Here is a 12,906-nt window from a genome sequence, read left to right as displayed (position 1 = left end):
TATCATCGGTAAATTGGGAAAGACATTTCTTTAGCATAAAAGGATTGAGGTCGGCTAATCGGGTCTGGTCGGAATGAATAAACACATGTCTTGCCTTGTCCGGGTCGATATTGGGGTCGTCAGGGGAAGTCTTCCTAGTTTGCAGGGATGGAGTTGAGGACTCCATCCTGCGCGTTGGGGTGGGGGGACGAGCCCCTTGGTACACAGAAAAAATGTGCTCAGCAGAGCAAAAATACAATATAAAGGGGGTCACACAGCTTCCTTTGGCGACTGGTGACAGCCGCGTAATAGGACCACTGTGTGCCCAGTGGTACGGGGTCTACACTACTTCTAAACTACGATAGATGTTGCTAGATTTCGCCGGGCCGGACGACGAAGAAGTCTCACGAGCCAACAAGGGCTCGTGCGGATCCCGGAGAGCTACGAAATAACGAGAAAGGTGGTACAAGGAAAAAGTACTGGGAAATGCCCAGAGGTGGGTGGCAGTGTAACTGCCAAAAAAGCTTTCCAACGTAAAGCTGGACCACGATTACAGTTAACTCTAGGGAGTAGCCCTAGCAAGCTTAACTATGCTCGTGTGAGTGCGTCTGTCTGCTGCCAAGGGCTGCCGACGACTGTGACCCGGTAATGCCCGCGCGCCTCCTTATATAGGTGGCGCTGAGGGAAAACGTGTTGTACCCACCCAACAGGTTTGCCTGTTTATTCCTCCTCTGCTTAATATTGTATTACAGAAATTACAGGATACTTTTGAAGAATCATCTTTGCATACTGTCACTAGATTCCATATAACACTTTGCTTTGACTTAGGCATTATTGCTAGTTCTGGCAATTCTAATTGTAATTTAATAGATTTATCACAATATTGACTATCTGAAAAATGCAAGTTCAAATATTAAATATAAATAAATAATTACAATAAATAAATATTAAGAATGAGATCGAAAAGGGTAATAGGATAATAGCCATCAGCTAGCTCTCTTCTCTTCTTATATAAGACGCAAATGATTCCACAACCACATGGCGTGAAAGACACCCTTTACTTTATATATTTATATAATTATTTATTTGTTTCATGAATGAAAGTAATTTAACTTAAATTTTCTCTCAAGGTATCGGTATCGGTATTTATTTTTCAATACCGATACCGATATACCGATACCTTCTATTTTACCGATACCGATATATACCGATACCGATAGCTTGAAAATAAACCGATATTTACCGATACCGATACCGAAGCTTCGGTACATCACTAGAGTGAACATGAGGGGACGTCCTAGGATGAGGTGGATGGATGGGGTGAAGGGGGCTTTGGAGAAGAGGGGAATGTCTGTTGAGGAAGGAAGGGAGAGGACGGAAGACAGAGGTGAGTGGAGAATGGTTGTATATGGATGATGTGTGATTGCATGAGGAGGAATGGGTGGGGGGGTGGGGTAGTATGTGTGAGTAAATTTTGACACAGCCCGAAGGGATTTCTCCCCGTCCTCTCCTTATATGCAAGGGGGGACGGAGAGGGGGGGTCGCCGATTGAATGAAGCGGCCTTGCTGTGGGTGTGCTGTGTCTTGCGACACTGCTTCTGACCCAGGGCGGTGGGCAAGGTGCAGGGATGACCCGTCATCCAGGAGGTGCTCAGATGAGAGGAAGGGTGGGAGGGGTGTGGAGTGTATTTAGGGATGTAATGGGTGGGAGTGTTTTTATGCCTCCCTTTTTGGCTACCTCCCTTGAAAGGGGGAAAAAGCCTTGGTATATGTATGTATGTACACTGTGGGATGTATGTGTATGTGTCTTTTCTAAGTGCATGTGTGGGGAAGGATTGGCAGAACATCTTGATGCCTTTCTGAAGGCAGTCTTTCACCATTTGTGTTGTTTCGAATCTGATCTTTATGACTGTGCGTGGGAGTATGATGACTTCAGTGACTTTAGTGTTTATGTTGAGTCTTTCAATTTCTACTTTGATTTCTTGTTGTGTGTGGTTTGTTACGTGTGGGTCAACTTGTGTGATTATGAGTGTTCTATTAGCTTTAAGTTCTGGTGGGTCCTGAATGTGGAATCTGTTGTTTGGGAATTGGTCCTTAGTTTGTTTCTGGCATAGTGTTTCAGTGGTTGTGTCGTCTGTGAGTAGAAGAAATGCGTTGTGTTGGTGTATGAGTTTATGTATGTATATGTTGTGTTTGGCTAGAGTGCCCCAAAGTTCCTTGGATCGTGACTATCGGTTAGTAGGATCCTGACCCGACCCATTGCGCTCGGCGCAATGGGTTAAGCTATGGTATGTTGGAAATACCACTTTGGTATGGGACTACAATTGCTGGGCAATATAAACACGTATGGTGCGTTGGCTCTATTTTATTATGTGGGTTATTTTAAATACGTTTCGGAGTTCGACTACGGGAGGTACGGAAATGTGGCAAGATGTGGCAACTGTACTTACACTGCGTAGTAACCTTACTCTTGGCGATGGTACTACGTCGTGACCGCCTCCGTCAACCTTTGGCCCTGGAGTGCCGCCTCTCCCAAGCGGGCTTCCTGCTATGCGTTGTCCAATCACCTCTTAGGCCTACAACCACGTGACCTTGCATGGGGCGGAGTTAGCCCGGAACAAAGGGTGCGTCCCTGGGAAGCGTGGTAGCTGGGCACGACCAAGCCAAGCCAAGCTAGGCCCTTGTTTACGATACGCGCTAAATCCTACTTGCGCGCCAAAACCAACTTGCCACAAAGCGTCCTTGTGTCCTAGTGTTTTTGTTTGTTATACGTGTTGGGTGAAGGAGTGGTTATTGTAAAGGGATTGTTGTAGGGGTGGGTGGCGGGGCGATGGGGTTAATCGAACGGGTTAGCGGAAAGAATGTAAAACGTAGGCATACACTGACATTGCGCGAGCGTTAAACGGGGGCTGAATCTCGACCTGGGAGGTGATGCTCAATACGGGAGAGTGAGGGAGTCAGGTTCAGACTGGTCAAACACGCGTGCCTATGCCGGTTGTGCTACAAGAGGCACGAGACCGGGAGGGAGGTTTCCCTCCCCCTCTACTGCAGAACAACCAAGTTTTACAGACCGCAGGGGCTATGGTTGCCTACAGCAGAGTTAAGGGGGACATGAATCGTCCGACAGAGCGAGATCTCGGAAGAAAGCGAGAATAGCTCGGATATCGGGAATTTTTAATCGGAGCTTCGGCGATACGTCTTCACTTCATGACAGCTGGTTGGGCAATGATAGTAATCGGTGGAGGAGGGACGGAACGGTGGTGAGAGCAAAACCTTCCCTGACGGGAGAGGTGAAATGCCTCCGCACTACAGTAACATTACATCACTATAATATCATGGCACCACGGAGGGAGAGGGGGGAAAGGGGAAGAACAGATAGAAATAACGGAAGGAAGAGGGAGATAGATAGGCTGCCGGGCTTCCGGCTCGCAGGTATTTCCTACGTCGTCAAATACAGGGAGGGTAGAGCCCGTGTCGCCGAGACGAAGGCGGGAAGGGGTGTGTGTGTGTGTCGGTTAAGGCAAAAACTTAAACCTAAACTTAAATCTAATGACTTAAGCCTACAAAACTTAAACCTAAACTTAAATCTAATGACTTAAATCTACAAAACTTAAACCTTTTATTTTTTTTATCTTAACTCTTAAGTTTTGTCTATTGATGTGTGCCGATGCTCGCTTTTAATTATTCATGAAAAAAGCGGGGGGGGGGTATAGTTACGTCTAGAAAAAGGGGGGGTTACATTTCCGATAAAAAGGGGGGGATACTTCCCTCGGTCATGATTCTACACCTACGAATATATTGTGTATTGTGGAGTGGGTAGATCACCGCTTTGTGTCCTTTCGAAACTCAGCGGCAATCTAGCGTGTTCCACATGTAGTGGGAGTGTGTTGTCTGTGAGTGAAAGTGTAGTTTCAGTGTTGATTTGTATCAAGATCTAAATATACCAGGTCTGACCGCTTGAGCAGTTCTGCGCAGCTTCTGACGTCATTTGGATGTTTCTGTTTTCTCTTTGTGAAACACCGAAGAAAACTGTGAAACGCTAAGGAAGACTGGAATTATTATATTTCCCCCCTCCCTTATCTCTCTCTTTCTAGCTCATTGCTATTATCAGTGTGTGTGTGTATTTACCTAGTTGTATTTTACGGGAAGGGGAGCTATGCTCGTGGTGTCCTGTTTTCGTATCTTATTTTATCTAAACTATTTTTAAATTCATGTATTGTTTTTGCACACACCACTTTCTCATCTAACTTGTTCCAACTGTATTACTCTGTGAGGAAAGCTGTTCTTTTTCAGGTCTCTTCTATAGCTGTCTTTTTTTATTTTCTTTCCATGTCCTCTTGTATTTCTGTCATTCCATTTTATCAGATTCTCTCTATCAGTAATTTCTATGCCTTTCATGATTCTGTAAATAGCTATCAAATCTCCTCTCTTCTTTGCTCTAGTGTCTGTAGTTCAAGTTTTGCTAGTCTCTCTTCATATGATAGTTTTGAGAGTGTTGGTGCCAATTTTGTAATTGCTCTTTGTATTCTTTCAAGTTTTTTATACATTTTTTTGTACTTGGTGACCATATCGTTGCTGCATATTCCAATCTTGGTCTTATCAGGGTGATTAGAATTTTCTTCATCCAGGTATGTAAATGCAACTTTTATTGTTCTTATTAAATTATTGTGTGTGTGTGTGTGTGTGTGTTTTATGAAAAGGGGATATATCGTCGTGTGTGCTTATGTGTGTACATGTTCATGTGTGTGTGATTCATCTTGGTCTTTTGGATCACGTATTGGACTCATGATCGACAGCTATTTCCCTCCCGGAAGAGAACTCAGAGCTCGTATGTCCGATCTATGAACTTACACGCACACATCTCTCTAACTCCCGCCCACGAGAGTTGGAGTAACGACTCGAAGCACAGCGAGACTGAAAAAAAAAATCATCCTGGAAAGGATTCGAACCAGGTACCGTCTATATCTTGCCATTGTACGTCAGACTCTCATCCAATTGCGCCACCGAATCAATAGTTTATTTATGTGTGTGTGTGTGTGTGTATTTATATAGTTTTATTTTACGGGAATGGGAGATATCATCGTGTGTACTTATATGTGTACACGTTCACATATATGTGTGTATGTGTGTGCGTGTATTTTATGGGAAGGTGATATATCGTCGTGTGTGCTTATATGTGTACATGTTCACATGTGTGTGTGATTCATCTTTGTCTTTTGGATCACGTATTGGACTCGTGATCGACAGCTATCTCCCTCCCGGAAGAGAGCTCAGAGCTCGTATGTCCGATCTATGAGCTTACACGCACACATATCTCCAACTCCCCGCCCACGAGAGTTGGAGTAACGACTCGAAGCGCAGCGAGACTGAAAAAAAAACTTGGACTGGTTTCGAACCAAGTATCGTCGACATCTTGACTTTGTTTGTCCGACTCTCTACCGATTACGCCACCGAGAAACTTGATAATACAAATTGTATTTGTATCATTTTATTTTACGGAAAGGGGGAGATATCGTCGTGTGTACTTGTGTACATATTCACATATGTGTGTGTGTGTTTTATATACTTGTATTTTACGGGGAGATATCGTCGTGTGTGCTTATGTGTACACGTTCACATGTGCGTGTATTTGCAGGGAAGCGATGAAAATTAACATATGGCTTAATTCCTCTTTGGTTTGAGCCACAACCCTTTATGGTACAATAAGCCATATTGTCAAGATCTATATATACCGGTATATATAGATCTTCATTGTCAGAATATAACTAATTGCGTGGAGCGGTGCGAGTGGAGGCAGCGACACTCCCCGTACGACGAGCCAGCTACAACTAACAGCAACGGGACGTGTGAAGCCCACTTTGAGCAGCCAGGTGATGTCACGGGCCCGCTGCGCCAACTCTCGAAATTCGGTCGGAAGTGGTTAGACCTGGTATATCTAGATCTTGATTTGTATGAGCTTCTCCCATAGACGGGAGGCATGCTCATGTAGGTAAATGTTCAGTGGTTGAATGTCATCTTCCACGTGTAGTGCTTGTGCAGTTTTTATGTCAAGGTAGTGCGTGTTTGTAATGAATTTTAGTGCTTTGTTTTGAACCGCTTGCAATGTTTGCATGCTTGTCTTTGGTAATGTGTGTAACGATATTATCGGGTACGTAAGTGTGCTCCGTTTAAGTGCGAGATACATTTTTTTTTTTTTTTTTTTTTATATATTTAACAGAGAGGTTTTTGAATCTCTGCAGCCGTTGTAGGCCGAGAGATGCAAGCACCTTCCTGTCGTGTACATGGGCCGCCCCACCATTGGTGGTAATCGTCCAGCCATGTATCTTGCCCTTATCTGCGTAATTGCGCGGAGCCCCGTCAATGACGACGGGTTCACGCCTATGTCCCTGTATGGGGATGATTTTAGATTTGTCTGTGTTTGTTCGTATTTTGTGTTTCCGCTCGTATGCATTTACTTGCTCGACTGCTTTCGCAGTCGTTAAGGCAATACGCTCCGAGCGGCCAGAATATTTTATAATCTGTGTGATGTCATCTGCATATATTATGTTTTGACAGTGTGGGTGTGGTGAAGGGAGGTCTTTTAAGTAAATGTAGTGTTGGGCTTAATACGCTTCCCTGCGGTTCTCCACAGAGTGGAGCGAAGTATGGTCCATAGTGGTTTTGTATACGTATGCAAGCAGTTCGGTCTGTAATGAAACCACAAAGTGTTCGTGTGAATGTTGGGTGCATGTTCATCTGTGTCAGTTTGTGTTTCAACCCGAGCCACCATACCTTGTCGAAGGCTTTGCTCACGTTCCGCAAAACCAGATTAACCTGTTTTGCGGGCTTTAGCAGCATCAATCGTATGGTATGTTGTGTCGAGCTGTTTCTGTGCCGTGTAAGGCTCGAAAGCCATGTTGTTTAGGAAGCAGTATGTTGTTCGTTCTGATGTGTGCTTGGAGGCGTCAGGTAAGGATTTTTTCAGATACCTTCCCATGTGTTTGTAGCAGTGATATGGGGCGGAGGTTGGTGATGGAATGTAGGTTTGTGCCTGTTTTGGGAATAAACATCATAACCGCCGATTTGAATGCGTCGGGGAAGTATCCTAGAGCAAGTGCGGCACTGTATATTTCCGCTAAATTACATATTACTATTTCAGGGGCATTAGCGAGCATAGGCTTAGATATTTGAGTCCTGCCCAGAGTTTTATTATGCAGTAGAGATAATGCGCTCTTAACCCCCGAGGCAGTGACTCTAGTTGCACAGCCTCTCACAGGAAGGCGGCATATGATGGCGTGGGGGAGGGGGTAGGTGATGGACGTGTGTTGTCACATGTCCCTCGTTATGTCGTCTTCGTAGTTTTGATCAAGTCCTGATTTTCCTCTGAGGAAATAGTCAGGATTGTCTGCCAGTGTGGACATAGAGCCAGTTCTTTGTCTTCCACGTCGTAGTGTCTGATGCCATTAGTCTCAGTGATGTATGTTGTGTAACGTGCCTTACTACCGCCGGCTAAAATCAAGAAAACCTTTCTTTAAAACAAAAAACGAAAATTTCAACCTAAAAGAAGCCTGGCAAGAAGAATGGACAAGGAAACTACCCACTGGGGGAAACTTAGTAACAGACCCAACCGAAATACTACCTGGATTTTCCAACCTAACCAGAAGAGAATGGACACAAGCCAACAGGCTGATATCACAACAAGGCAAAACAGCCGTTAACCTGCATCGCTGGGGCTACAAAGACTCCCCAATGTGCCCATCTTGTCATAACTCCCCCCAAGATACAGACCATCTCGTACTGCACTGCCCAATCACAGCAGTGCCTGGGGGTTACCAGACTATCTATGAAGCAAATCAAACATTCATAGACTGGCTAGTAAATACAAAGTTGGAGGTGCAAGAAAGCCATACAATACTATAAAAAAAAAAAAAAAAAAATGCCGGAGAGCTTCCTGACCGACCGCCAGAAGGCTGCTGGGTCAGTACTGAGGTCCATGCGGTCTGTCTGTTGTTGACAATTCAGAGCTGCTTGAGTGGCGTAATGTTCGCGTAAGATATGTCTGAATTGATCAAGTCTTCGTGTGTGGTGGAGATTGGAACCGTGTCGTGCCATGTATTCGTGGGTATGTCTCGCTTGAAAGAGGAGACGGTGTATTCTGTAGTTTATTGTTGAGTGGATGTGAGTTCTGTGTGCTATTTTTGGGATTGTGAGGTTGGCTGCCCTGAGTATGGCTTGTTCTGTGTGCGTGATGGCAAGGTCAGTGTCCGCCTTCTCGGCTCCCTCCAGGTCTAACGGTCGGGATTGTTTGAGGTGGTGTGCGTATCTGTCCCAACGAGCTTTTTTGTGTGAGTATCTGCATGTAATGGGTATCTGTATTAGATTTGTGGATAGTGTTAGAATTACGAGTATGTGGTCGCTCGTTGTTTGTGTGCCAGGCTTGATGTAGTGATTGTGTGCTGCGTGTTTATTTGCAAGAATTATATGTTGTGTAGTGGCTGTGTTTGGTCCTCTGATGTGTGTGGGAAACGCAGGTCCCAACACCCATACGGCGAGATTCCTGGTCAAGTAGTTCAGCCCTCTGCCGGGGGGATTAGAAGCCGAGTGACCCAGCGTGTGGTGACGTGCGTTCAGGTCGCCCAGAATGTACGTGGGATGGTTGAATGTGGCTAGTCTTATGAAATCTGGATATGTGAAAATATTCCTTCTGGGAGGAATATAATTATGTAGTGGCAATGGTGGTGGGACCTAGTGTTGTTTCTATGGTGATGGCTAGTGTGTCAGAGAAAAAATTGTCTGAGTGTATGTTTTGTGTGTGTTTGTATTGATATGCTGACGCCAGCGAGTGTTTCTGCATATGTATTTTTCGTGTATGTTTGGTAACCGGGGATTCTGATCGGATGTTCTGTAGAACACCCGTGTGCGTTCATAATGATGATGTTTGCGTTAATGTGCTTGTAGGTGTTAATGAGCTCGAAACGTCTCGGCCGCCAAGCCAAGACGTTGTGTTGGAGGATGATGAGGGTGCTGTGCATGGTTATGTGCTACCTGTGTTTTATTTCTTCTTGTTGCGTTGTGTGTTGGTTTGTGTGTGTGGGGGGGGGAGCTGATCAAATTGCTCTTGACTGATGACTTCGAATTGTATTTGGGGTGTGTGCTTGTTCTGTTTCCAGTCGTCGTATAGTTTTTGTGTCTTTGGGTCATTGAAGTTGTGTATTTTGTATCCGATTTTTTCTATTTGTTTTAATATGTCTTTTTGTTTGGTGTTGGCTGTTGAAGGGTTATCCTGGTATGTGTAAACTGTAATGCTTTTTGGAACGCCGTCGTCAGTCTGGTCCTTGTCTGAGGTCGAGTCTGTTGGGGAGGAGGAAGAACTGGAGGAGGAGGGGGGAAGGTGGCTGCCGAGTCCTTGGGGACTGATACCGACGGGTAAGTGATTGTAGTTGAGGCGGTGGAGCTGTTTTTGGATATTGTTGTGGTTGAGGTGGAGGGGGTAGCGGTTGAGATGTTGGAGTTGGAAGCGGAAAGGGGGGGGGGTTGTGGTGGTGGGGGTGGAGGGGGTGTTGGAGGAGGAGAAGTGAATGCCTAATAAGGCAGAGGAGTCGGGGTTGTCGCCTAGATTCACTGTGGGAAGGCTGTTCAGTTGACATTATTCGTTCATTTTTTATGAGAAGTAACCTGGGTATTGAATGTTATGTAAATGAGCTTGGTAAATGATGCCCACCATTTGTAGTTGGGCAGTAGTGGAGAAATGAAGATGATTGGGTGTGGATGGTGTTGTGATGGGAGAGTTGTTCCTTGTGACTGAGGCGTATGAGACGGCGGTAGTTGTGGTTGTTGACGGCCTGGGGGTCTGCTGGATTTTGGCGGCTTTCTTCCACTCGGGGCAGGAGCGGGCGACGGCCACGTGATTGCCCGAGCAGTTGATACACCTGAAGTTTGTTGTCGAGCAGCTCCGATGATCGTATCCTTCCTCAGCACACTTCCTTGAGTAAACCGAGGTCTCCTTGGTGCAGGATCTTGTGTTATGGGAGTAGGAGTAGAGTAGCAGCGGTAGCATTGCTGCACCGCTACGTATTCCTCACGTCAGATGTTGCATTGCATGGGGGAACTATGAGGTTGAATAGACGTAACCCTTGAAAGAGGGTCGCGTCGGCTTCCTCCGTAGTTCTGAACGTGATCTTGAAGATTCTGTTGCTGTTGCCGAGCTTGGTGACGTTGGCGGTGGTGATGAAGGTGTGTTTTTGAGTCAATTCGGTCTGGATTTCTTCCGCCGTGCGATCTCCAATCCAAGGCTGGATTCTGCGGCAGAAGACGGAGCGTTGAGCTCGATGTTGCGGAGTTAGGACCGGAGCCAGTCCAGCTTCCTTCAAAGGAGAGTTCCTCAGGTTAAAGATGGGTTGTAGGTGTTTTTTATTCAGGCAAAAAACCACGTAGCCGTCAGCCGTTTCAGTTAATCGAGTTATCAGGATTTCCATATTACATAGTGTAGTCAGTTTTTTCATAGGTGGGTTTGGTACTTGTAGCTGCCCGTAGGTGGACTTTGGCACTCAGTGTGTTTTATGTTATGATGTAAGGAATGATGGCGGTAAGAAAAAGACATTTAAAAAGTAAAAGGATGGTAGAGAAGGGGGGGGAGGGTGTGGTGTCACGGTATTATATTTACCTCTGCCGCTAAAGCAATTGTGGATGTAGGCCAGCGTTGAGTGTTGGGGAGATCTTGATGGAAGTACAGCGGAGCGGAGCGTAACAAGTCACCGTGGCCAGTCCTCATGGGCAACTCCATCAATCAATCAATCGGTGGAGGAGGCGGCGGCGGAAGATAGGATAGGTAAGATGGAGGAAAGGGGGAGGGAGTGCAAGAGGTAAGGAGGAAATGAATGGAAGTTAGAGGTTCAATAGATGTGGGGCAGACCCACTTGCTACCTTGATACTATTTTAATTATTAATTTTTATGTTGTGAAGCATATTGTGCCTATTTCTTGTAAAGGTTGAAGGCTGGTCCATCTGCAGGATCGAAATGTTTGTTCTTCTTCTTGAGCTGTTTTGATGGTGTTGGCTGTTATTTTGTTAGTTTTGTATTATTTACTTTTTTTTTATTTATTATATATAAAAAGTATACGACTATTACTAGGTTTTGAATTTTCCTAGGGGTATATATTCTTTTTGTCTTCCTTTTTATTTTTGTGTTGTGGGGGTGGGGGAAGTCTTGATTCCTATACTTTGTATGATTTTTTTTTTCAATGAGTATGATTTTTGCCCATTGGGATGACGGCTAGTGATTTTATTTTTTATTATACATTTACGATGTTGGGAGAGGGCAGTGACTCCTATTTGCCATACTCATTGATTTTAGATTATATCACGTGCGATTGGTTTCGCACGTGTTATCATCTTTTTTGATTAACAATAATAATAACAATAATAATGTTAGTAGTAATAGTAGTTATTGTTAGTAGGGTTAGTAGAACAATGAAGGGTAGTAATATATTTTGTGTTGTTATTGTGTTTGTGTTTAATTTATGTATTTAGGTTCGGGTGGGGGGCCGTTTATGATGGGGGACACTCTAGGCCACCAGTTGTGATCGTGTCCGTCTTCTGTGTCTATGTTTTCGCTGTTTTGTACTAATTCTGGGTTTGTGATTGTAAGTCTGTTCCATGTTCTGTAAGTTAGTCTGTGAAGTCTTGTGTTAAGTGGTTCGAGTTTATGTTGTATGTGTTGTTCTTCTACTGTGTTAAGGTATGGGGGTATGGAGTGTTTGGCGAATTGTAGTGTTTTGTTTTGTATTGACTGTAGTTTTTGGAGTTGATTTGGTTTTAATGTGATAGTTGTTATTGGTATGTATTCAAGTTGAGGGGTTCCATGTCGTTTCGCCCCATTGCCTTTTCGCCCCCAGTCAGTTCGCCCATCTTTGGTCGTTTCGCCCCGAGAGGTTTGGTTGTTTCGCCCCAAGCTGTGGTCGTTTCGCCCCTACCTACCGAGTCTCGGTTTCGCGAGGTGTGAATTCTTTGCAACACTGTGCTATGAGGCGCTAGTTAAGTAAAAATTCAAACGTCAGTGATTGCTTGCCGTTGCCTTGAGGTATTAACATTCTTAAAATTTAAATGTTTTTCATCTTCAGTCGTCTTTACATCATTATGACTGCTCCCTTGAGTATTCCTTCTGTATTTGGTGCGCTTGATCGACCGTCGACGATACCATAGCCCTGCCTAGCGGAGAGGTTTGGAACCAAACTAACTTTTCAATTCGGGATATGAGAATTGGAAAAGGATTTGGTTTTTCTATATTCTGATATTTCCCCTTTCTGATATTTTTCCATAAGCACCCGTCCTCAATGATAATATCATTGAGAAAGGGTGTTAGTTGGGGGCGGGGGTGATGTTTTTCAACTCAAGATATCATATTTTATTCATATTTCAACAACTCATAATCCTACTTCAACAATGCGTCAAGTTCATGTGTATTTACCTAGTTGTATTTTGCGGGAAGGGGAGCTATGCTCGTGATGTCCCGCCTTTGTATCTCGCAGTGTCTAGTTTGTTTTTAAACTCATGAATGGTTTTTGCGCATACTATTTCATTGTCCAGTTTGTTCCAAGTGTCCAAAACTCTATGAGGAAAACTGTTTTTCTTCAGTTCTCTTCTATAGCTATGTTTTTTTATTTTCTTTCCATGTCCTCTTGTGTTTCTTTTGTCCCAGTTAAGTAAGTTCTCTCTATCGAACCTCTGTGCCTCTCATGATTCTGTAGATGGTCAATAGGTCACCTCTCTCTCTTCTTTGCTCCAGTGTTGGTAACTCCAGTTTAGCCAATCTCTCCTCGTATGATAGGTTTGCAAGTGCAGGTGCCATTTTTGTAGCTGCTCTTTGGATTCTTTCTATTTTCTTTATATTCTTTTGGTACTGGGGGACCACAATGTCGCCGCATACTCTAATCTAGGCCTTATCAATGT

General features: G+C 44.4%; 2 protein-coding genes across 2 annotated transcripts in view; both read left to right on the top strand.

Moving 5' to 3' along the window:
• LOC143024013 (uncharacterized) overlaps nt 1-12,906 on the top strand; it is a 163,725-nt gene that overhangs the window by 75,436 nt on the left and 75,383 nt on the right. The window lies entirely within an intron of this gene.
• LOC143024018 (uncharacterized) overlaps nt 1-12,906 on the top strand; it is a 114,434-nt gene that overhangs the window by 34,436 nt on the left and 67,092 nt on the right. The window lies entirely within an intron of this gene.

This window comes from Oratosquilla oratoria, unplaced genomic scaffold (genome assembly GCF_046742065.1).
Source record: "Oratosquilla oratoria isolate Oo_2021 unplaced genomic scaffold, ASM4674206v1 SCAFFOLD80, whole genome shotgun sequence".
Classification (NCBI taxonomy): Eukaryota; Metazoa; Arthropoda; class Malacostraca; order Stomatopoda; family Squillidae; genus Oratosquilla; species Oratosquilla oratoria.
The sequence above is the reverse complement of the archived record's forward strand: the minus strand, read 5'-3'. Positions and strand labels throughout refer to the sequence as shown.